Raw genomic sequence first — 24,578 nt, 5'->3', positions numbered from 1 at the left:
GTTTGTCAAAGTTTAAGATGACATGCTGAATCTTCCCAAGCTTCTAAGAAATTAGAGGGACTGTCGTGCTTTCTTCAGAATTGCACTTACATGCTAGACTCTGGACAGATTTTCTGAAATGATAACACGAAGGAAATTGAACTTACTGTCCCTCTCCACCTATGATTCCCCAGTGAGGACTGACTCATGGACCTCGGCTTCCTCCTCCTGAAGTCAATAGTCAGCTCTTTAGTCTTTCTGTCACTGAGTGTGAGGTTGAGGTTGTTGTTGTGGCACCACTCAGCTAGTTCAGTCTCCCTCCTATATGCTGATCCATCATGACCTTTGATTTGGTCAATGACAGCAGTGTTGTCAGCAAACTTAAAAATCGCATAGGAGCTGTGCTTGGCCTCACAATCATAGATATGAAGTGAGCAGAGCAGGAGGCTAGGCACACAGCTGTATTGTGCACCTGTGCTGAGGGAGATCGTGGAAGAGATATTATTGCCAATCTGAACTGTCTGCAACTAAGGAAATCAGAATCCAGTTGAACAAGGAGGTATTGAGGCCTAGGTCTTGGAGCTTATTGGTTATTTTTAAGGGGATGATATCACTGAATGCTGAGCTGTAGTCAACGAAGAACATCCTGATGTATGTATCCTCACTGTCCAGATGTTCCAGGGTTGAGTGAAGAGCCATTTCTGGAATCTGCTGTTGACCTGTGGTGACAGTAGGCAAATTGGAGCTGGTCCAATTCACTTCTCAGGCAGGAGTTGATATAGATAGATAGATAGATAGATAGATAGATAGATACTTTATTCATCCCCATGGGGAAATTCAACTTTTTTTTCCAATGTCCCATACACTTGTTGTAGCAAAACTAATTGTTTCATTACCATCTCTTAAAGCACTTTATCTCAGTGGAGGTAAGTGCTACTAGACCATAGTTATTGAGGCAGCTTGCAACAGTAGCCTGCTTGAAACAGCTGGGTATCACAGACTGACAAAGAAAGAAGTGAAGTTATCCGTTTACACTCTAGCCAACTGATAATCTTTAATACTCAGTCAGGCACTACGTCTGGGCCAGATGATTTCCAAGGGTTCATCCTTTTGAAGGATGCTCCCGTGTCAGTCTCAAAGACTGAAATCACAGGGTATTTGGGAGCTATGGGAGCTTGTGAAGGTGCCTCCATGTTTTTATGGTGAAAGTGAGTATAGAGAAGGCATTGATCTCATCTGGGAACAAAACCTTATTGTCACCCATGTTGTTTGGTTTCACTTTGTAAGACGTGATAGCATTCAAGCCCTGTCACAGCCATCGAGCATGACTCAAGTTTGGTCCGGAACTGCCACTTCCCATGGGAAATAGCTTTCCGGATTCAATTGCAACATTTAAGAGAAGTTTGACTAGGTACATGGATGGAAGGGGTAGGGGAGGGTTACGGCTTAGGTGTGGATCAATGGGACCAGGCAGAAGAACAGTTCGGTATGGGCCAAATTGTCTGTTCTTGTTCTGCAGTGCTCAATGGCTCTATATCTTCACTCACGTTTTTACCAATGATCTTTCTCTACACTCACATCAGGGAAAATTACCCAGCAAAGTGCATTATTCCAGCCCCACTTACACATGCTGAACTCAACAACACAAAAGGCATCCTGCCTGTGCTTAAAGATGTTTATTCCTTCTCTGGCTGTCGTCGATTACAATACGGTTTAATCTTCATTACAGCCAGAACCTTGCAACAGCAGCTGCACTGAAAGATAACTGTAAAAAATACTACCATGGTGAAAGACCCTCTCTTCCTAGGAAGAGTCTGATGGTCAAAGGGTCTGTTTTGAGTTGCAGCCAAGACGTACAGAAAGATTGGTAATGCTGGGCTGGGTTCATTTTATGTGATTTCTGTTTTCTATGTTTATATAGAGTAAATCAACTTCATTTAAATTTAAAAAAAAAGATTTGCATTAAAATCTCATTCCTTACACCTTCAGGATGTACTAAAGCACTTTATAATTAATAACATATGCTCAAGTATTATCATTATAGAAATAAACAAAATCCAGCAGTCAGCAAGCTTTCCTGACCACAGCATAATAGCAACCTAGTGATATATTTTCTTTGGTTTCTCGGTTATTGGGTTGAAATTGGTTAAGAGACAAATATATGGAGAAAATTTCCCTTTTCTTCTTGGAAATCACGCCTGACTTTTTACATCTAGCTCAGATGGCAGCTCAGCTTTTGCTGTACAATTTCATATGAAAGAAGGCACTGCCAACACTGCAGGCATCCTTTCATGGACCAATGCTCACAAATTGCTGAGTGGAATTTGAAAGCAGAACACTTCGATTCAGAGACACAAAAGCAATAGCTTCTGTTTATATAGTCAACCAACCTCTTTCACAGTTAGATGGGTGTTTTAGAGAAAGAGTTCAGATAATCTGACATCTACTAAATCAATAGCTGCAGTAATATTCCTATTAAATTTTGACAGCTAAGCGAAGGAAATATTATGCATTGATTTTGGGTGGATTGTCCTGGAAGAGAGAAAGGTGCTTAATGTCAAAGCACATATGGAGCCGGTGTGCCTGACTGGGTTACTTGATTCAAGTGCTCCTTTGTGATGAGAGGCTAAAACGGCAGAAATAAATAGTTTTCAGTGATTTTTTTAAAAATTGGATCTCCAACCAAATTAAAATCAGACTAGAAGAGTAGCACTCTGGTAAATGCTGATTTGGAGTTAAGAGTCCTCAGCAGTAAAAAGGGCTGAGGTTTGACCTGAACAGACATCAATTCCAATTTCCATATAAAGCATCTGGCAATCAGAGAGATTGCTTCAAAATGTTTCTCGGCTTGCTATTGTCCGTTGAGTGATGTTTAATGAACATTCTATGATTCAGCTACTTCTTTAGCTGACTGCCACACTCCTAGGCTCCACCCTTTCAAAGCTTTAATACTCCCAAATCTTTCCTGCCTCACACTAATTCCAATTCACACACCAACCCTACTCCCATTGTCAGATATTCCTCAATGCCTTAGCTTTAATACTTTCTTCTACATAATCGTGTAGATCATATAATAATTTGAGGAGGTTAACAGGAAAAGTGATGAAGGTAAGGCAGTGAACATTGTCTACATGGACTTTAGCAAGGCATTTGACAAGGTCCCGCATGGCAGGTTGGTCATGAAGATTCAGCCGATTTGTATTAAAGATGAGGTAGTAAATTGGATTAGACATTGGCTTTGAGGGAGAAAGCAGAGAGTGGTGGTCAGTGGTTGCTTCCCTGACTAGAGGTCTGTGACTAGTGGAATGCAGCAGAAATCGATGCTGCGTCCATTGTTGCTTGTGGTCTATATCAATGACCTGGATGATAATTTAGTTAACTGGTTTAGCAAAGTTGCAGATGACACCAAGATTGGGGATATTGTGGACAGCGAGGAAGACTATCAAAGCTTTCAGCGGGATCTAGACCAGCTGAAATGAAAAACGGCTAAAAAATGACAAATGAAAATTTAAGCAGATAAATGTGAGGTGTTGCACTTTGGGAAGACCAACCAGGGGAGGTTTTACACTATGAGTGGAAAGGTACTGAGGAGTGCTGTAGAACAAAGGGATCTGGGAATACAGGTACATAATTCATTGAAAGTAGTGTCACAGGTAGATAATGTCATAAAGAAAGATTTTGGCTCGTTGGCATAATAGATCAAAGTATTGACTACGTGAGCTGGAATGTTATATTGAAATTGTATTTGGTGTTAGTGAGGCTTAATTTGGAGTATTGTATGTAGTTTTGACCACCCACCTAGAGGAAAGATGTAACTAAGATAGAAAGAGTACAGAGAAAATTTACAAGGATGTTGCCGAGACTGGAGGACCTGAGTTATAAGGAAATATTGAATACATTTATTGAATAATGAACTTTATTCTCTAAAACATAGAAGACTAAGGGGAAAGTTGATAGAGGTATACAGAATTATAAGGGGTATAGATAGGGTAAATGTAAGCAGGCTTTTTTCCATTGAGGTTGGATAAGACTATAACTAGAAGTCATAGATTAAGGGTGAAGGGTGAAACGTTTAAGGGGAACATAAGAGGAAACCTCTTCCCTTGGAGGGTGGTGAGAATGTGGAATGAGTTGGCTGCCGAAGTGATAGATGTGGTTTCGATTTTAACTTTTAAGTGAAGTTTCGATAAGTAGGTGGATGGCAAGGGTATGGAGGGCTGTGGTCCAGGTGCAGCTCGATGGGCATTTTAAATGGTTTGCATGGACTAGATGAGCTGAGGGGCCTTTTTCTGTGCTGTAGTATTCTATGACTCAATGCCCTCACTGTTCTTAGATCTTCTGACTCTAAGATGACTAACCAGCCCTATCACCACCTCCCTTCCTCTGGTTAAACTTTTTTCTGATTCAGAACTCAAGTGTATTCTCCTCATCCTTCTCCATTTTGTGTCATCAGCTGGAACTGCAATAGTAGCCTTATCCTCTTTCACTTAGCATTTACTGTCTTCCTGTTCAACCTTCAGCACAAGTGGATCAAGCCACAGATAGAAAACAGAAAACTTCTGAAAATAAAGACAGCAAGTGCTCAAAATTCTCAGAAGATCAGACAGCATTATGGAGGGACAAACAGTGTTAATGTTTCAATAAGCTGTCTTCAGCTCTGGTAATCACGCTGTTGGCTGCTCTAAGTATTTCACGCATTTTACAATTTTGTTTCAGATTTTTGGCAATTGAGAAGTTTGCTTTTGTTAACTGCTGTTGGAAATGGACCTAAACCTCCTTTTGAATATATGTTGTATCTAAGCAACTGGGATTTTTGCTGAAACAGGATAGGCATTTTGAACACAGGAGATTCTGCAGATGCTGGAAATCAGGTTTAATATCACCGGCATATGTCATGAAATTTGTTGACTTAGTGGCAGCAGTAGAACGCAATACAAGATAAGATAGAACAAAAAATAAATAAGTAAAGCAATTACAGTAAGCATATATACAGTATGTATGTTAAATGGTTAAATAGTGCAAAAACAGAAAATAAAAAGGAAGTGAGGTGGTGTCTGTGGGTTCAATGTTCATTTAGGAATCGAATGGCAGAGAGGAAGAAACTGTTCCTGAATTGCTGAACTGTTCCTGAGTGTGCACCTTCAGGCTTCTGTACCTCCTTCCTGACAGTAACAATAAGAAGAGTGCATGTCCGGGGTGACAGGAGTTGTTAAGAATAGACATCGCCTTTCTGAGGCACTGTTCCTTGAAGATGGAACTATGGAGGTTTTCTGTAGCTTCTTCTGATCCTGTGCAGTAGCTCCCTATTCCAGACAGTGATGCACCTGTCAGAATGCTCTCCATGGTACATCTGCAGAAGTTTTTGAGTGTTTGTGACAAATCAAACCAAATCTTCTGAAACTCCGAATAAAATATAACTGCAGTCTTGACTTCTTTATAGCTTTTGGAGTATTGTGAGCAGTTTTGGGCCCCTGATCTCAGAAAGGATGTACTGAAAATGGATAGGGTTCAAAGGAGGTTCACAAAAATGTTTCCTGAATTGAATGGGTTGTCATATGAAGAGCATTTGATGGCTCTGGGCCTGTTTTCACTAGGATTCAGAAGAATGAAGGGTCACCTCATTGAAACCTATCAAATGGTGAAGGTCCTTGGCAGAGTGGATGTGGAGAAGATGCTTCCTATGGTGGGAGAGTCTAAGATCAAAGGATATAGACTAAGAATAGAGGAGCTTCCTTTTAAGATGGAGATGAGGAGGAATTTCTTTCACCAGAGAGTGGTGAATTTGTGGAATCCTTCAGTTGTGGAGCTGTGGAGGCCAAGTCTGGATGTATATGTAAGGCAGAAATTGACTGATTCTTGATTGAGTAGGGCATGAAGGGATTCCAGGAGAAGGCAGGAGACTGGGGCTGAGAGGAAAATTGGGTCCGCCATGATGAAATGGCAGAACAGAAGTGATGGGCCAAATGGCCTAAATCTGCTCCTATAGCTTATGGTCTTATGTTCGTACCCTTCTTGAAGTCCATAATCTGCTCTTTGCTCTTACTAACGTTGAGTGCAAGGTTGTTACTGCGACACTGGTCAACCAGCTGGTATATCTCGCTCCTGTACTCGTCTCCATTTGACTGTCAGCCAACCATGATCATATCATCAGCAAATTTATAGATGGGATTCAGCTATACCTAGCCACACAGTCATGGATATAGAGAGCAACACACAAGTCCTGATGAAAGGTCTCGGTCTGAATCATCGACTATTTATTCCTCTCCATAGATAGTGCCTTACCTGCTGCGTTCTTCCACCATTTTGCGTGTTGTTCAAGGCAGTGTTAAATCTTTAATGCTCTATTCAGATCTTACAACATTCTCTCCACTCTGTGGAAATCAATGGTGAGCAGTTGAAAGTGTCGTGCAGGCCTACACACACACACACACACACACACACACACACACACACACACACACACACACACACACACACACACACACACTCACACACACACACACACACACACACACTCACACACACACACACACACACACACTCACACACACACTCACACACACACACACACACACTCACACACACACACACACACACACACACACACACACACACACACACACACACACACACACACACACACACACACACACTCACACTCTGAACAATTTTCCTCCATCATAGCTCATAGCCCACCATTTTTTTTCTTTCATCCATGAGCCTACTTAAGAGTTGCCTCTACCAACAACCCTGGCAATGGATTCCACGCACTTACTTTGGGTAAAAAAAATGCCTTTTTACACATACACATTATTTAGACCCAGCAAAAATGAAGTACCTGCATTCTATTTCCATGTAAATCTGGTGTGGAACTTGGAGGGGAACCTGACTATAATCACATTTCCATATGCCAGTTCCCCTTGTTCTTCTTGGTGGTAGAGGTTTCAGGTTTGGGAGCTGATGTTAGAGAAGACTTAGCAAGTAACTGTAGTGCATTCATAGACAATTCACGCTGTAGTCACTCTACATCGACAGTGAAGGGAATGAACATTTAGGATGGTTAATGAGGTGTCCAGAATGGTGTTGAACTTCTTGAGAGTCATTGGACTCATCTGGGTAGGGAGAGTACTCTATCACTTCCCTAATCTGTGCATTGAGAAGGTCTTGGGGTGTCAGGAGTTGAGTGACTCACCTCCCAAACTCTAACATGCCCTTGTTGCCACTGTATTTAGATAGCTGGTTCAGTTGAGTTTCTTCTCTTTGATAAGCCCTAATTACTAATGATTGTGATGGTAATGGCATAAATATCAGGGGTAAATGGCTAGATTCTTTCTCATTGGAAACTGTCAACACTGGGCACTCTTATGGTACAAATATTGCTTGCCGCTTATCCCCCATGCCTGAATGTTGTCTAGGTGTGATATAGAGATATGGACTGCTTCATTTGTTGAGATACTGCATATGGAAGTTAAACATTGTGCAATAATCAGCAAAATCCACACCTGATATTATACCAGAGAAAAGGAGTAGATGGAGGTATTTAGATATTTTAGGAAAACTGCCAAGGAACTACTGCAGTTATACCTGAGCCAGGGCTGATTGACCTACAATAACCACACAGGTACAACAGGTAAGCATGCTATCACACAGGTCCAGTAACTCTAGTTCGATCCTGACCTCTAGTACTGTCTGTGTGTAGATTGCAGGTTCTCTTTGAGACTGTGCATTCCCTCTTTATGCTCCTGTGTCCTCCCATGTTCCAAATACACAGGTTGATAGGTTAAATTGCCATTGTAAATTGCATTCATTGTGGGCCTGAGTGACAGAACCAGGAGCAAACGTGGGCAGAATAAAATGGGCTTCATGTAGGATTAATGTAAATGGGTGCTTGAGATTGACAAGGACCCTTCATGAACATCTTCTTCCCCTCTGCCATTTGATTTCTAAATGGACATTGAACCCATGAACATTAACACTACTTTTTTTACTTCTGTTTTTCTTGCACTACTTATTTTAATTAAACTATTTAATAGACATGTAGATATATACATTTAATGCAATTCAGTTGTACCTCTATATTTATTTATCATGTATTTCATTGTACTGTTGCCATAATGTTAACAAATTTCATGTACAGGAAATCTTAAACCTGATTCTGATTGTTCATTAATTGGCTGACAATTAAGAATAGACTTATTGGACTGTAGGTTGAAGGGTTGGATTGTCTGATGATGACTCTTAAGTTCCTGCTTCCACACTCCTTCTAGCTTCATTGTAGGCATCCGGTCATCTGCCGACTGCCTCCTTACACTTCCTCAAACCTGACAGTGAGGAAAAACCAGGGGTTTTATTGATTTAAGCACCAAGCCTAATTAGAAAAGTTGGGTACGGGCCAAATTGAAGTGGCGGGGCATTGGCCCATGAGCATATCGAATCAGCAGAGTCCAGGTCCGAGAGCAAGGTCTGGATGACTTGAGCCCCGGGCCAGATTGAAAGTGACAGCGTGCTGAGGCCGGTTCAAATCACTGCAAAGTTTATTCATCTCGCATTGAACTTCGACTCATTACCCCGCGAGACTTACTTATCTCTACACCAAACCACGGTCATGGCCTGCAACCATCACAGTGTGAACTCACTTTTGTGAACTTCAGTTCTGAATGTTATTTGCCTATCTTTATCTTTCGCAATTTTTTTCTTTTTTTCCTCTGCACTTCGGCTGTTTGATGGTCTTCTTTTGTTTCAATGGGTTCTATTGGGTTCTTTGTTCTGTAGTTTTCTGTAAGGAGACGAACCACAAGGTTGTCTAAAGTATACATACTTTGATAATTAATGTACTTTGACTTTGAACACTTATTTGCAGCTTCACTTGACTTTGTAGTGGTTCTATTTTATACCTGACAAATCCCACTCTCTCTCTCCATTCATGGATTTATTGGCCGACAGTCAGTGCTTGTTTAAGTGTCACCCAGAAACTGAGCAAACTACCAAGCATGGGACTCTGTCAGCAGTTTTAGACCCCTTATCTCAGAAAGGATGTGTTGTCATTGGAGAGAGTCCAGAGGAGGTTCACAAGAATGATTCCAGGAATAAAGAGGCTAACATATGAGAAGCGTTTGGCATATTTGGGCCTGTACTCACTGGAATTTAGAAATCTCATTGTAATCTACCAAATGTTGAAAGGAGCATCCTGCTGAAGGGTCTCAGCCTGAAACGTCGACTGTTTTTCTTTCCATAGATGCTGCCTGGCCTGCTGAGTTCCTCCAGTATTTTGTGTGTGTTGCTTGGATTTCCAGCATCTGTAGATTTTCTCTTGTTTGTGAATGTCGAAAGGACTTGATATGTGGAGAGGATGTAACCTATGATGGGATATCCAGAGCGAGAGGAAACAGCCTCAAAATTGAGGGGTGAACTTTTAGAACAGAGGTAAGAAGGAATTTTTTAAAAATTCAGACAGTAATGAATCTGTGGAATGCTCTGCCACAGACAGCAGTGAAGGCCAAAACTGTGGGTATATTTAAAGCAGAAGTTGATCATTTCCTGATTGGTCAGTGCATTGAGGTTAAAAAAACAGGTAAAACAATAACAGTGCACAGACTTGTGACACTCTTAATTATAAAAACATATCCCAAATTAAAGAAAGATGAAACAGGATCTAGCGCTTTCCTGGTGTATATGATGAATAAGTTCTTCTCGGGCTTCAAGCCAGGTACAGGTGTTGATTGTAACCAATGTTTCAATGATATACTCAGCCATCTTCAAGCAAAAATTATGGAAATAGATAACGAAATTTAATTTACCAAATTGCCAAATAATGGAATGCCCATTCCATTCAGCCCATTGAATCCATAGTGGCTCTTATGTAGGAGCAATCTAACTAGTTCCACTCTCATGCCCTTTCACAGAGCCATGCAAAAGTCTTAGCCTGTATAATTCCCTTTTCAACAATACAGTTTAATCTATATCCACTATTGCATCTTGCAACACACATCCTTGCATCTCACTGTCAAAGAAGATTTTTCCTCCTGACAATGATCACCCTTATTGTATATTCTCAAGATCTCCACTAATAGAACAGTTTCTCATTGTCGACTCCGTTTGTGTCCTTCAGGATGTTCAATATGTCCATCAGACTACACTGCAACCTCCAAAATTCTAAGCACAGCAGCTTCTCTAAACCCATAAAATCAAGGTCCATTCCTGGATTGATTATGGTTCATCTGCTCCAACATCATCTGTGGAGCCTTCATATTTTTCCTGAAGAGTGGTGCTTAGGAATGAATATAGTCAAACTAGTGTTTTATAGAAGTTCATCCTGGTATCCTTATAAAATCTTATATAATTTTTTTGACTATTTTCTCAGCCTGTCCTGCCATTTTCAGCAAATTATACATGCTTATAACCAGAACTCTCTGTCCTTAAGAACTGTGCTCACCAAGTTACATTACTTCTTATCAATCTTCCTACCAAAATGTAACAACTCACTTTTCTCAGCACTGATTTTCATTTTCATCTATTCATCCATTCCATCCACCTATCTTTATCTCCCTGGAGACTACTACAATCCTGCTCACCATTTACAATGGATGCAAGTTTTATGTCATTTGCAGATTTGTAAATTGTGCCATAAACGCACTTGTGCAAATCGTATGATTAATGAAAAGTAGCAATTCATTATTTGGTAAACTTTTCATATTTTATCCTACCCTAATAGTATGAGGCAATAAAAATCATCCAAATCTATTGACAGATATCCAAACAAGTCTTTTATTTTTCTTTTTGGCTTAGTTTCTGTGTGGTATAATATTTCAATTAATTGGATATGTAATAAAACGGAGAATGTTGGTAACGTACAGCAGGTGAGACAGCATCTGTGAAAAGAGAAATAGGGTTAACATCTCAGGTCAAAAATCCTTCCTCAGAGACTCAAGAAACTCTGGTGATTAAGCAGCACCTGTGGGAGGCAAAAGGAATGTGCCAATGTTTCTACAGAGGATGCTGGAAGAGTTATACCATAATAAATTCCCCCAGAGCAGATAGATGTCTGCAGCCCCATAGCAAATGAAAAATCCACCCCATCAGTCTCCTAAATATTTGATTGTGTATATAGGCTGTACACAAGCTGGGCATTCGTATGCTGGAGAGAGGCGGTGTTAATGTCAGTTTAGCTGTAACACCAATGGTTAGGATATCTAATTACAAAAGAGGCTGCACTTTCTGCACTGGTCTCAAGTAACACAAACTGCACTCTTCCATAATGTAATAATGTTCATGTTTTGGTAGCAGTGTTGGGATTTTGATTATAGACCTATTACATTAGAAACAATATTAGCATAAATAGATCTGTTTCTATAATGCTGTTAAGCTGCCATCTGGTGTCTGCAGTTCAGCTTTAACATGGGATTTATTTTGACTTATTATGTTTCAATATCTTACTTCATTAATGTTGCAGGCTTCTTGTCAATATTTACTCAAAAGCAAATCTCTTAAAATTTGTGCAATTTGGAACTTTTTTTTCCAAAACAGTTTCCAAGCTTGTTTCTATGTAAGTTGTTAAACTACCATCATTTTGAAGCATTTTTTTGTTCCACTCCATAAAATGCTCTTAAATATATTCAATTAATACTTGTTAAATTTATAACTTTCAGATCCATCATTAATGCTACATTACTTGGACTCCCAGGTTACAATCACATCAGTTATACCAGAATCACACAAGCTGGTAAGTTTACTTCCATCAGAGTATGTGGGATCAACAGGCGATGTTAAGCATATACATCTCAAGTGTGAATTGGGCCCATAGCCATCCACACTCCTCCCATTAATTTATCATATTTACAGCAGTTTTTCACAAGTCTCAAAGACCTGTATGGTAAAAACAAAAAGAGGCAGAAAGAGGTGTTGATGAATTTGCAAGTCTCACTCTAGTAGTAAAAGATATATTGAAATATTTTCCTCACAGTCCACAAACAGGGATTTTCATCCAACGCCTGTCTTCACTCTTCACACAACCTCAAACACAAGAAGAAACAAAAGGCCATCCTCAACTGATGTGCTGAGCTAACATGTAATAACTTTCTTCTAAAAATTGCAATTGAATAATTTCATTGTCAGACAGTACAGATCCAGAGTCATGACGTGTGCTGACATTGTTGGAACCCAAGTGCGGAGGGAAGACAAACTCCAATGTAGAGACAGCAACCAGAGATTATCCATGAGAATTCCAACAGAACACCGGTGACTTGGCTGAGCGACACAGTGAGACATGGCATTCTCATAACTAGGATCCCGTAATTGGCGCTAATCGGGCTTCCACTTAAATAATACCAGTAACATGGAATCCCTAAGCCTATCAAAATAAACTGAACAAGTGTAAACAGAAAGCACCAGCAGACCATAGTACAAAGAGCTATTTGTTTGAGAAAAACACAAGGAATTCTAAACAATTAATGACTCCAATTAAACAACAATTATCTGATTCCGGTGCTCTAAACACCTCAGAGTCCAACACTCTCCAGCTCCTTGCACAGGCCCGAAGAACTCATTACGTACAGGCACTTTGGCTGATCATGATATTTTATGCTATTCCCATTTATCAGTATTAATCTGCATCTTTCTATGCCTTGGCAATCCAAGTGCTCATCTAGATATTTATTAAATGCGTCTGCCTCCATCACACACTCAGGCAGTATACTCCAATCCCATCCACTCTCTGAGAGAAAAGGATCATACTAAAATCATATCTGAGGCTTCTTAATCTAAACCTAGACCCTCTAGTTTTAGGCATCTCTGCTATGGAGAAAGATTTTATCTATGCACCTCACCATTTTGTAGAATGTAATCACACCTCTCCTGACTTACCCCAAGGAAAACATACCTAGCTGTTGGATTCTGATGTTTTTAATCTAAGGTACTTTCAGAAGTCAGGAAAGAGGCACAAAGTTTATTACTTCACAATCTTCATATTAAGCTTTAATACAACAAAGTAAGTTGAAAACGGATAGTGATAGAGGTCTAGTAGTTGAAGAGAGGGAGAGACAAAAGAAAAAGATGGCATGGCTGCGTGGTTAGCTTTTTATATCCATAGATATGAAACATTCCATTCAAATTCATAGATAAGAGTCAATCAATCAGGAAGCCCCTATTCTTTGGCAAACAGCATATGTATACAAAAATAGACACGGCTGTCCTTTACTCCTCTATAGTGTGAAGTTCATGACCTGCAGTACTGCAGTAATCTGATTTGAACTGTAGCTAAACTGAAGATAAAATATATTAACTAATTAATACGATCTCCCAATACATAGTACCTAGAAGTTAGCACTACACTTTACAGTACCAACTGTAAGATCGTGGTTCAATTCCCACCGCTGTCTGTAAGGAATATGCATGGACTCTCTATGATCACGTAGGTTTCCTGCAGATGCTCCGGTTTCCTCCCATATTCCAAAGCCCATAAGACAGAGGAGCAGCATTAGACCCACCAAGTCTGATCTGCCATTCCATCACAGCTGACTTATTATCCCTCTCAACCCTATTCTCCTGCCTTCTCCCCATAACCTTTGATGTCCTTACTAATCAAGAACTTATCAACCTCCGCTTTAACTATCCTTAATAACTTAGCCTCCACAGCAGTCTGTGACATTGAATTTCACAGATTTACCACCTGAAATACTAAAATCATATCTGAGGCTTCCTCCTCATTTCTTTTCAAAAGGGACATCCTTCTTTTCTGAGGCTTGCCACGGATCCTAGACTCCCACACTTTAGAAAACATCACCTCACTACAGGAAGGAAGTGGAAACCATAGAAAGGGTGCAGAGGAGATTTACAAGGATGTTGCTTGGATTGGGGAGCATGCCTTATGAAAACAGTTTGAGTGAACTTGGCCTTTTCTCTTTGGAGCGACGGAGGATGAGAGGTGATCTGACAGAGGTGTATAAGATGATGAGAGGCATTGATCGTGTGGATAGTCAGAGGCTTTCTCCCAGGGCTGAATTGGCTAGCACAAGAGGGCACAGGTTTAAGGTGCTAGGAAGAGGTACAGAGGAGATGTCAGGAGTAAGTTTTTTACGCAGGGTGTGAGTGCGTGAAATGGGCCGCCAGCAACGGTGGTGGAGGCAGATACGATAGCGTCTTTTAAGAGACTTTTGGATAGGTACATGGAGCTTAGAAAAATAGAGAGCTATGGGTAACCCTAGTAATTTCTAAGGTAGAGACATGTTCAGCACAACTTTGTGGGCTGAAGGGCCTGTATTGTGCTGTAGGTTTTCTATGTTTTTCTATCTTCTCTATGTCCATTCTATCTAGAACTTCCAATATCTTCCTATAACCAGAAAAAGATCCCTTTATTACCAGTCTATGCCTTCTGCCATTCAGCTAATCTACTATCCATATTAGTGTCTTTCCTGTAAAACCATGGGCTTTTATCTTGTTTAACAGTCTCATATGTGGCACCTTGTCAAAGGCCTTCTGAAAATCCAAATAAACAACATCTACTACCTCTCCTTTGTCTATCCTGTCTGGTTTTGTCCTCAAATAATTCCAGCAGATTTGTCAGACAAGATATTCTCTTAAGGAAGGTATGCTCACATTGGCCTACATTGTCATGTTCCTCCAAGTATCCCAAAACCTCATCCTTAATGATGAACTCCAACAATTCTAACAACCACTGAAGTCAGGGTAACTGACCTATAATTTTCTGCCTTTTGTCTCCCTACATTCTTAAAGAGTGGAGTGACATTTGCAATTTTCCAGTTTCCTGGAACCATTCAGAAACTAGTGATTCTGGAAAGATCACTACTAATACCTCAACAATCTCTTCAGCTACCTCTTTCAAAGCCCTGGGGTGCAGTCCATCTGATCCAGGTGACTTATCTACCTTCAAAACTTCCAGCTTCCTAGGCACCTTCTCCTTAATCATTGCAACTACACACACTTCGCCCCCTGTCACTCTTGAATTTCTGGCATACTGCCTTCCACAGTGTATATTAATGCAAAATACTTCATCTGCCATTTCTTTGTTTCTCATTTCTACCACTTCAGCATTATTTTCCAAAGGTCTGATAGTCAGTATCACCACACTTCAACTCTTTATATATCTGAAGAAGCTTTTGGTATCCTCTTTTGTATTGTTGTTTTTCTTACCTTTGTATTCCATCTTTTCCAACTTATGACTTTTTTAGTTACCTTCTGTTAGTTTTTACAAGCTTCCCAATCCTCTAATCTCCCACTAATTTTTGCACTATTATATGCCCTCCCTTTTGCTTTTATGCTGTCCTTTCCTGCCCTTGTCAGCCTTCTCATCCCTTTAGAGTACTTCTTCATCTTTGGGATGTATCTTTCCTGCGCTTTCTGAACTCCCCCCATAAACAACAACCACTGCTGTTTTGCTGTCTTCCCTGCTAATGTCCCCTTCCAATCAACTTTGGCCAGCTCCTCGCTCATGCATCTGTAATTCCCCTTATTCCTATGTAATATTGATACATCTGATTGTAGCTTCTCCCTCTCAAACTACAGAGTGAATATATTATGATCACTGCTTCCTAAGGGTTCCCTTATCTTAAGCTCCCTAATCAAATTTGGTTCACTATACAACACCCAATCCAGAATTGCAGTTTTCCCTAGTGGGCTCAGCCACTAGCTGCTCTGAAAAGCCATCTCATAGGCATTCTAAAATTCCCTCACTTGGGATCCAGCACTAACGTGATTTTCCTAGTGTATCTGTATATTGAAATCCCCATGACTATTGTAACATTTCCCTTTTTCATGACTGTTCTCTCCCCCCTTTTAATTTGTACCTAACATTCTGGCCACTGTTCAGAGATCTGTATATAATTCCCATCAGAGTCTCTTTACCATTGCAGTTTCTTAACACTAGTTAGTGATTTGTTGGCATGCTATTTTGGCATTGGAAGCATGCCACCATTTGTGGGCTGCTTAGCACAGTTCTCGATTGTGTTCTTGAGTGGCCCAGTCAGAGTCCTGACTAAACCCAAACAAATTTCTCTGGCAACACCTCAAGATTGCTGTCCACCACTGCTCCCCAACTAATCTGGAACTGCTTGCAGGGAGGAAGGTGCAAATTTCACTCCATCACGTTGTGCAAAGCTAATAGAGACTTATCCAAAAAGACTACTGACTGTAATAACTGAGACAGGTGGTTCAACTAAGAACTGAGCAAAGGGGGATGAATACTTTAGAACTGCTGAAAGTTCTGTTTTTGAATTTTTTGTTTTTCATGCTTCACAATTTCCCATGTATTTTAAGCTCTACTCTGAAAAAAAGTGATTCACAAATAAAAAATTTCAAATAATTGATCAAGATCCCTGGTAATATTTATATGAAAAAAGGGTTGGGGGCTGAATATTTTCACAAGGCACCATATATTTTTTTAATCTTTATATGTTTAATAACAAATAGTCACTGAAAATGCTCCAGAGTATTTCAAGTACCGAATTATTGAAGTACATGAGTTTGTTTAGTGGAATATCACTTCAAAATTGATTTCATTGCAATTTAAATGATATGCCCTGCAGAGCCATGATCTTATAAGCCATCAACAAGAGCATTTCAAAGACATGCAGAATAATACATTCATTTTCCAAATGTCAGTTCAAACAAAGCATGGGTGATGCATAAATCCTTGTCATGTCTTTGTTGGATGATAATATAATCTTGCAGTGCCTGTTCCTAGATCAAGGGTAATGCCATGAGGTCTCTAAAGAGAAAGAGCGCCAGTTATGACTGGATTTACTTTTCCCAAAGCGCTCCTTGCCAATCATCCTTTTCTAGAGCTTTATACCTCTGACTCAGGAATTTGTGATGTAGTTCTAAAAGGATGATAGTTAAAATTCCATCTGTGCTTTATTTCCCCTTTTATTGTTTGTTTATATTTGTTTATGTGTTTTTGGGCTTATAGCAACAAATGATCTATCTTTACAGGAAACTCATCAGGAAGCTAACAACCTAAATGTATTATGGAATTTAAAAAAACTTTATTCTAAATGATGTTTTTGGAGTTGTGGGGCTCAGGAAATTTGCATCTGTTGCAACATCAGCTATGACCCAAGGCATAGTGCACATTTATACTAACTCTCAGAAAACAGTTTTCCTAAAATCACCAAAGAGATCTACAAACATGATTCCAGGGTTGAAATTCTCATCACATGAGGGGCTTTTGATGGCTCTGGCCAGTACTCACTAGAATTCAGAAGAATAATGGGGGATCTCTTTGAAACACTTCAAATGTTGAAGGGTCTTGATAGAGTGGATATGGAGAGGATGTTTCCTATGGTGGGGGAGTCTAAGACCACAGGACATAACCTCAGAATAGAGTGGCATCGGTTTAGAACAGAGATGAGGAGGAATTTCTATAACCAGAGAGTGAACCTGTGGAATTCTTTGCCACAGGTATCTGTGGAGGCCAAGTCATTTGTATATTTAGAGCAGAGGTTGATAGATTCTTGATTGGTCAGGGCATGAGGGGGTATGGGGAGAAGGCAAGAGATTAGGGCTGAGATGAAAAATGGATCAGCCATGATGAAATGACAGAGCAGACTCAATGGACCAAATGGCCTAGTTCTGCTCCTAGATCTTATTGACTTTATGGTCTTGTGGTCCTGCATCTGATCGTGTCCCAAAAGAGAATAAAACTGTGTCATTATGTGTCATATAACCATGGTGTGATCCATGGCATGAACAAATCCTGATTGTTTTCCCAGGCTGTTCTCTTTTCACCATCTGGCCATCTTCTTCATTGCTGTCTTGCCACATCAGTTTGGGTTTCTGGGCTCTAAATGTGAACAATGAACCTTTGAAAAGTTCACCTTGACCAGGTTTATCCATCTTTCATTTTTTTGGGAGAGTTTTCTATTTAGCAGTAAGGGATCAGGAGGATGCTTCACAAATGTTGTATCCTAGACAATGCTAAAATTATCACAATGATCACCATCACTACCCACGCCAACCCCCAACTCCTCAACCAATACTCACCTACTAATAATCTCCAGCAATCAAAACTTATGCCCAACATTAATTTGATCAGCCTCATCCTCATGTAGACGTCTCTAAAGCTCAAGCTCATATCTCAAACTCTCCCAAATTGATAGCAATTATAGCAGGTAACAGTGTGAGATAAGAGAGGGAAGTGAAATAAGAAAATGAAGAAAAGATAATAATATGTCATAATCTGCAACAGATTCAGCTTCATCTTCTGACACTGCCTCAGAAACCATCTTCCTAATAATAAGGAGCAGAATTTTCCTTTTGGAGATTATGACATGCTTAGATCATGTCTCCTTTCTGTTTCACTGCTTCTCCTCCCATAAAGACTGTATGGCACACATTGACATAATTTACTCTCTTTTGAGATACGATCAGTTGCAAAAAGTAATTATGAAATTATTGAAGTTTACAAAATCTTCATGCCTTTTCTTCTTTTTCATATCTCACCCACCTCTTAACTTAGACTCTCACATGGTGTATAAATTATAGATGATGTAATTATACAGCTCTTAATTCTCTTGTAAACTTTTCACCCCACACTAATCTTAACCCATGCATTTTTCTTTCAGACACCAAAAAAACTACAAATTGACCAGGGAAAGAACAGCAAAAAGACAGCCCTGTTGTTTAAAGGCTTCATGCTTGTAAGCACAAGCCACAATAACATAGTAGTCAGCAGGACCCCATTACAGCTTGGGACAACGGAGTTTGGAGTTCAATTCCAGCGTCCTCTGTAAGAAAGTTTGCACATTCTCCCCGCGATCATATGGGCTTCATCTGGGTGCTCTGGTCTCCTTCCACAGTTCAACATCATACCTGTTTGTACATTAATTGGTCATTGTAAATTGTGCTGTGATTAAGCTAGGGTTAAGTAGGTAGGTTGCTAAGCAGTGCAGTTTGTTGGGCCAGAAGGACCTGTTTCACATTGTATCCCTAAATGAAAAAAGTTGTTGTAACTATGGCCAATACAGAGGATAGATTAGATACATTATTTGTTTTGTGGAGGTGAGTAATGCATAAGGAGTATAGTCTTTTCATAACTGAGAAGATATTGAGGGGGTATATAAACCTGCTGCAGCCCAAGTGATGATAGCCCCACAATGGCTGGATACATTGCACCACATTCTGACAACCATGCTAGCTTTTGTGGACTCAGTTTCCAAAACACTGCTGTCCTCATCAACACTGCCCTTCTGCGGGGTGTGTGGGCTGCAAAAGACAGAAGACATAGGAGCAAGTTAGGCCATTCAGCCTGACAAGTCTGTTCCACCATTTCATCATGGCTGATTTATTATCCCTCTCAACCCCATTCTCTTGCTTATAAGACCAGAAGGTAAGTCAATCGGCAGATCTTTACACTATTTGCAACTGTCTCTGATAATCAGAAGCTTGAAATAGTGGAAATATAGAAATCAAAAATTACCTGTAAAAATTGCAAAATTATAAATTTATTTTAAACACTGTACAAATTAACAAATTTATTTTCAAAATTTGTTATGATAAATTCTGAGCTACCAATTGCTTGTTGTTCCTGTAAACTAATCTTTAATCCTTATTTTACTGCTCAATATCAGCTTTCTCGTTGTTGTTCAATTCGAAAGTCGAGTCCAACTTTTTGTGACCTCATGGACTATAGGGTCCATGGGGTTTTCGTGGCAAGATACAGAAGTAGATTGCCAGGCCTTTCTTCTGTACAAGTACTGCTGCTGCCCAGGTTGGGACCAGCTTGGTTTGATCTCAGGATCATCTGCCTTGAAGTCCAGTGCAGGTGCCACTTCACCACCAGCCAGCCCCTCAGCTTTCTAAGTTGCTTTAAAGAAACTTTAACTTGTAAGGTTTCTTTTTAATTAATTACATATTTATTAAGAATTTAAAATAACTTGGAATTAAACTCACACACCTTTGAGGGTTTAAAAAGCCAGGGGTGGATCTTGACTGCTTTTCATAGGTTTTGGGAATGGGGCTTCTTCAGGACTCCATTTGATGCCCTGCTGATGTTCCAGACTAACCAGCAGAGTATGGGACACTTCAGGCCAGAAAGACAGAACAGGTAAAGCTGGCTGCAGGGTGACCACGGGCAGCAGACATGGCAGCATGATCTGGCCAGCAACCTATAAGATGAAAACTAGTTTTTGTTTCATTAATTCCCAGATTTTCAGTTGGGTGATGAATTTGCGTAGGAGGCTTATTAGTTCGTAGGAACTCAGCTTATTCTGTATGAGTGTCTTTCATTTTAGGATAGTATTGTATTCATTTCCATCCAGGAATTTAGCAATATAAAAACAATCTCTTGCTACAGACTATCTCTACTACCAGGCATAGATCTACTCTTGTGTTGATAGTTTATTTTATTTTCAATGTTTTATCTGCAAACTTGCTTGTGTCATTGTTCTCAATGTCCAGAGATAAATCAAATATTTAGAATTTAATATTTATTATAGTCTATGAATCTGACAAAATAATTACATTGTAAATGTTACCTCAAAAATAGTAAGTGCTGAAAAAAAGTTTGGGATAAGATATGAACATTTTTTTCTATTAAATAACCATTATAAATTTAATTCTAGCAGCACATGCATTTTCCTAACTTCATTCGGATAACTGAGCTAGCCTCCTTTCATTCTGTTACTTAAAATTAGAGTATTTGTGAAAATTAATCCTGATGTTTTCTCTAGAAGCATTTGAGATGCAGTTTGTGCTGCAGGGTGGTATCCTGAGAGCTAAGCTAACATTTTAACTGGCAGTGCAGTAAAATGGAAAAAATGTCACCTAAGGGCAGTGAATGAAATGATGAAATGTGTAATTCTAAATTAAAGAAATCTACTCTCCAATTTCATTGACATTTCCCAAGAACTTTAACTCAAATTGAACACTTTAATTGTTTACCTATTAAATGCAATGAACTGCTTCAAGCAGTAGCAGGCGTGCAAAATAATTGGCAAATACGACAACTGAGAATCACTCATTGCTAAGAACAAAGGCTAATCATCTGCTTTAAGTCTACAGAGTGATTTTCCAAGTTTGTTTTGTGTGATCAGATTCATAATGAATGTTGACTCAACCCTTAGATTCTAAAACCTGGGGGTGTTATCTCACATTGAATTTATTACCAAGAAGGTAAGTTTGTAAAATTATGGAATTAATTACCTTAGCAAAGTTTAAAATTCAAGGTAAATTTATTATCAAAGTAAATATTTGTCCACCACATACTACCTCAAGACTTATTTTCTTGCAGGCACTTACAGAAATATAAGAAATAAAATATAACTTATGAAAAACTATACATAACAAACTGACAAACAACTAATGTACATAAGAAGACAAGTCATGCAAATAATTAAAAACAGTTAATATAATACTGAGAACATTAGTTGCAGAGTTCTTGCAAGTGAGTTTATAGGTAGTGGAGTCAGTTCTGCATCGAGGTGAGGTTGAGGGTATCCACACTGGTTCAGCAGCTTGTTACTTGTAAAATATTGGAGGAGCTTAGCAGGCCAGGCAGCATCTATGGGCTGGAGTAATAACTGTTTCTGTGAATCAGTGAATGCTGAGTTATTCAATATATCCAATGCTGATATACAGTAGATAAACTATAGTGGACAGAGGATATATGGATCAGGAGGCTGAATTACTTCGGGGATTCAGATCCAAGGACTCAATTTGGTTCCGAATGCTGTTACTCACTTCTATTGTTTGAATGATTTGTTTTTCTTTTCCTCTTTCTTGGTGCATTTTGTGCTGGTCTTTATTTTTTTAATTGGGTCCTTTCAGGTTTCTTGCTTCATGGCTGCCTGTAAGCAGACAGATCTCAAGGTTGTGTAATTTATATATGGTATTCTTTGATAAAAAAAATATACTTTGGATCTTTGAAATGGACTTGAATAACAGAATCAGCCAAAAAATGATATTAAAAGTATGTGATCTTATGTTCTTATCCTGACCTATCTTTTAGAAAAGAATAATGAAAAATGCTGCAGCTGATTTCAGTCCATAGTTACATTCAAAATGATCATAGATACCAGAAACATCTTCCCTGAATTAATGATCTGCACATTCCTACCATAAACCCACAATCTCCTTTTATACCCTGGCATAGCTTTCCTAACATCTTCTTCCATATCCTGGTTTTTAAAGGAATGGTGCAACTTTTAGCAGCAATCAAAACTATTTACTTACAAAATCGTCCTAACCAGAATTTGAGCCTAGTATTTGCTTGCTATTTATAGAGCAACTCATAATAATCCTGCATCCTGAGCAGCTGCTTCACTGCCTGGTTCGGAAATTGCACCATCTTGGATCGCAAGACCCTGCAGCGGATAGTGAGGTCAGCTGAGAAGATCATCGGGGTCTCTCTTCCTGCTATTACAGACATTTACACCACACGCTGCATCCACAAAGCTAACAGCATTGTGAAGTACCCCACACACCCCTCGCACAAACTCTTCTCCGTCCTGCCATCTGGCAAAAGGTACTGAAGCATTTGGGCTCTCACAACCAGACTGTGCAACAGTTTCTTCCCCCAAGCCATCAGACTCAATACCAGGTGTCTAGACTGACATCTACATCATTTATTATTATATTGTACTTTGTCCTCTACTGTGCCTATTGTCTTGTTTATTAATTACTGCCCTGCACTGTTTTGTGTACTTTATGTAGTCCTGTGCAGGTCTGTAGTCTAGTGCAGTTTGTATGTTGTTTTACATAGTCTAGTGTAGCCTTGTGCTGTTTCACATAGTCTGGTGTAGTTTTGTGTTGTTTCATATAGCACCAGGGTCCTGGAGGAACGTTGTTTCATTTTTACTGTGCACTGTACCGGCAGTTTATGGTCAAAATGACAATAAACTTGACTTGACTTGAATATCATTAAATCAAGCATTATAAATTAATGATGCTGGCCACAATTTGCATACTAGACTTGCATTCGCCGCAAGAACTTGCACGAGAATTTTAATCTTACATAGGAGTGTGCAGATTATTCTAAGGGAATTTTACAGGAGCAGAATCAGACAAGAGTGACAATGAACCAAAGAAGTAAGCTAATAAGATTGGCCTGAGATGGGTTTTAGTGAGCATTTTGAAGAAGTTGGATTATGTTTTACAAATGTGTAGATGAACTTCAGTTTTGAACAGTGGTATAAGAGGTACTTATACTTATAGTTAGTACTTATTACTAACTAAAAAAAAAGCCAAAGGCAAATGTTGTTTTCCCACATGCCCTATTTTACTTTCTATGGACTTCTAATTCCATGAATTCCCTTGACGTCATTTGCTGGGCAATCAATTTTTCTTTGTCTTGAAAGCAACAAAAGCCATCTGTTCTTACTTTCTCTTAACAAAAATTCTGAAAGGGGATACATTTAGCTGTTGGCTCTTCCATAGAAATAAGGGGAATCTTATTTGCTATACCTTTTGTTGCAAGATGTATATGAGGAAAATAACAAAGGCTTAGGATTATCTACAAAACCAGACTGTTTGGTTCGAAGTGACTCTTTTCATATCAGAATTGCTCCATAATCATTTAAATAATAATTTTCATGCTGAGTAATGCCAAGGCAGCTTTACAAATGGAACAATGTAAGTGTAAACACATATTTGATTTCATAATGCCCAAGTGTCCCAGTTGCGGATGCTGCCTTCATATTAAAAACAAGACATTATGTTTTCTTCCTCCTAACTACAGTCCTTCAAAAATTAGAGTCATGCAATTTTCTGAAACATTGATTTGTTCTGATTCACAGGACAAGATTAAATACCAAACATTGGTGGCTCAAAGAAATCTATATTTCATCTTTATTCACAAATTTAACAATGTAAGATAACGTCAGTATGTTATATAGTACTTTTTCATAGAGAAACATCCTAAAATGGTTCACATAAAAGGAAACCAGCTCTGAACAGGAACTGGATGAAAGCAATTCTTGAAACGATAAGTGCTATAGATTGCCCTGAAGGTGGTCTTTGAAAGTCTGGAAGCATTGTAAAAAAAAAATGGAGAGATTTAGAAAATGAATTCTAAAGTACAAAGACTAAAGTAACTTAGTGCTACAGCATTAATAATAGATCGAAGGCAAAGAAAAGTGCAGATACCATTTGCATTAGAATAAAATGATTGGTAATGACTGCAAAAATATAACAATAAACTGAAGTGGAGTGTCTAGAGATTTGTAAACAATGACCAGGGTTTTCAAATCCCTGGATGGGACACTGAATACAGCTGAGAAAGAATTAATATTTGATAAGATGCACTTTGTTTGCTTTTGATAACTCTGAAATTTGTTGCTGAGAAATTCAATTGCCTATTACTATTGTTTTCAGTTTAATGCAATTGAAGATTGACTTTACACAGACTGAAATGCAATTATGTTTATTTCCACATTACTTTACAAAAGGCACTTCCAGAATTATTCACCCTTATAATTTCCTCAACAGCAGCACACAAGATCACACTGTTCCTTATGTGGCATACCTTTTGGTGCATTGCAGAAGAACTTATCCTGGAGTGGCTGTGCATTGAAAGATTTTACTGCAGTGTTTGATTGAAACCCTGTAATGCAAATTCCATGTTTAATCTGGCCCCACTTTCCAATCCCATTCCT

The sequence above is a fragment of the Hemitrygon akajei genome, chromosome 1 (assembly GCF_048418815.1).
Source record: "Hemitrygon akajei chromosome 1, sHemAka1.3, whole genome shotgun sequence".
Classification (NCBI taxonomy): Eukaryota; Metazoa; Chordata; class Chondrichthyes; order Myliobatiformes; family Dasyatidae; genus Hemitrygon; species Hemitrygon akajei.
This window is presented reverse-complemented; position numbering follows the sequence as displayed.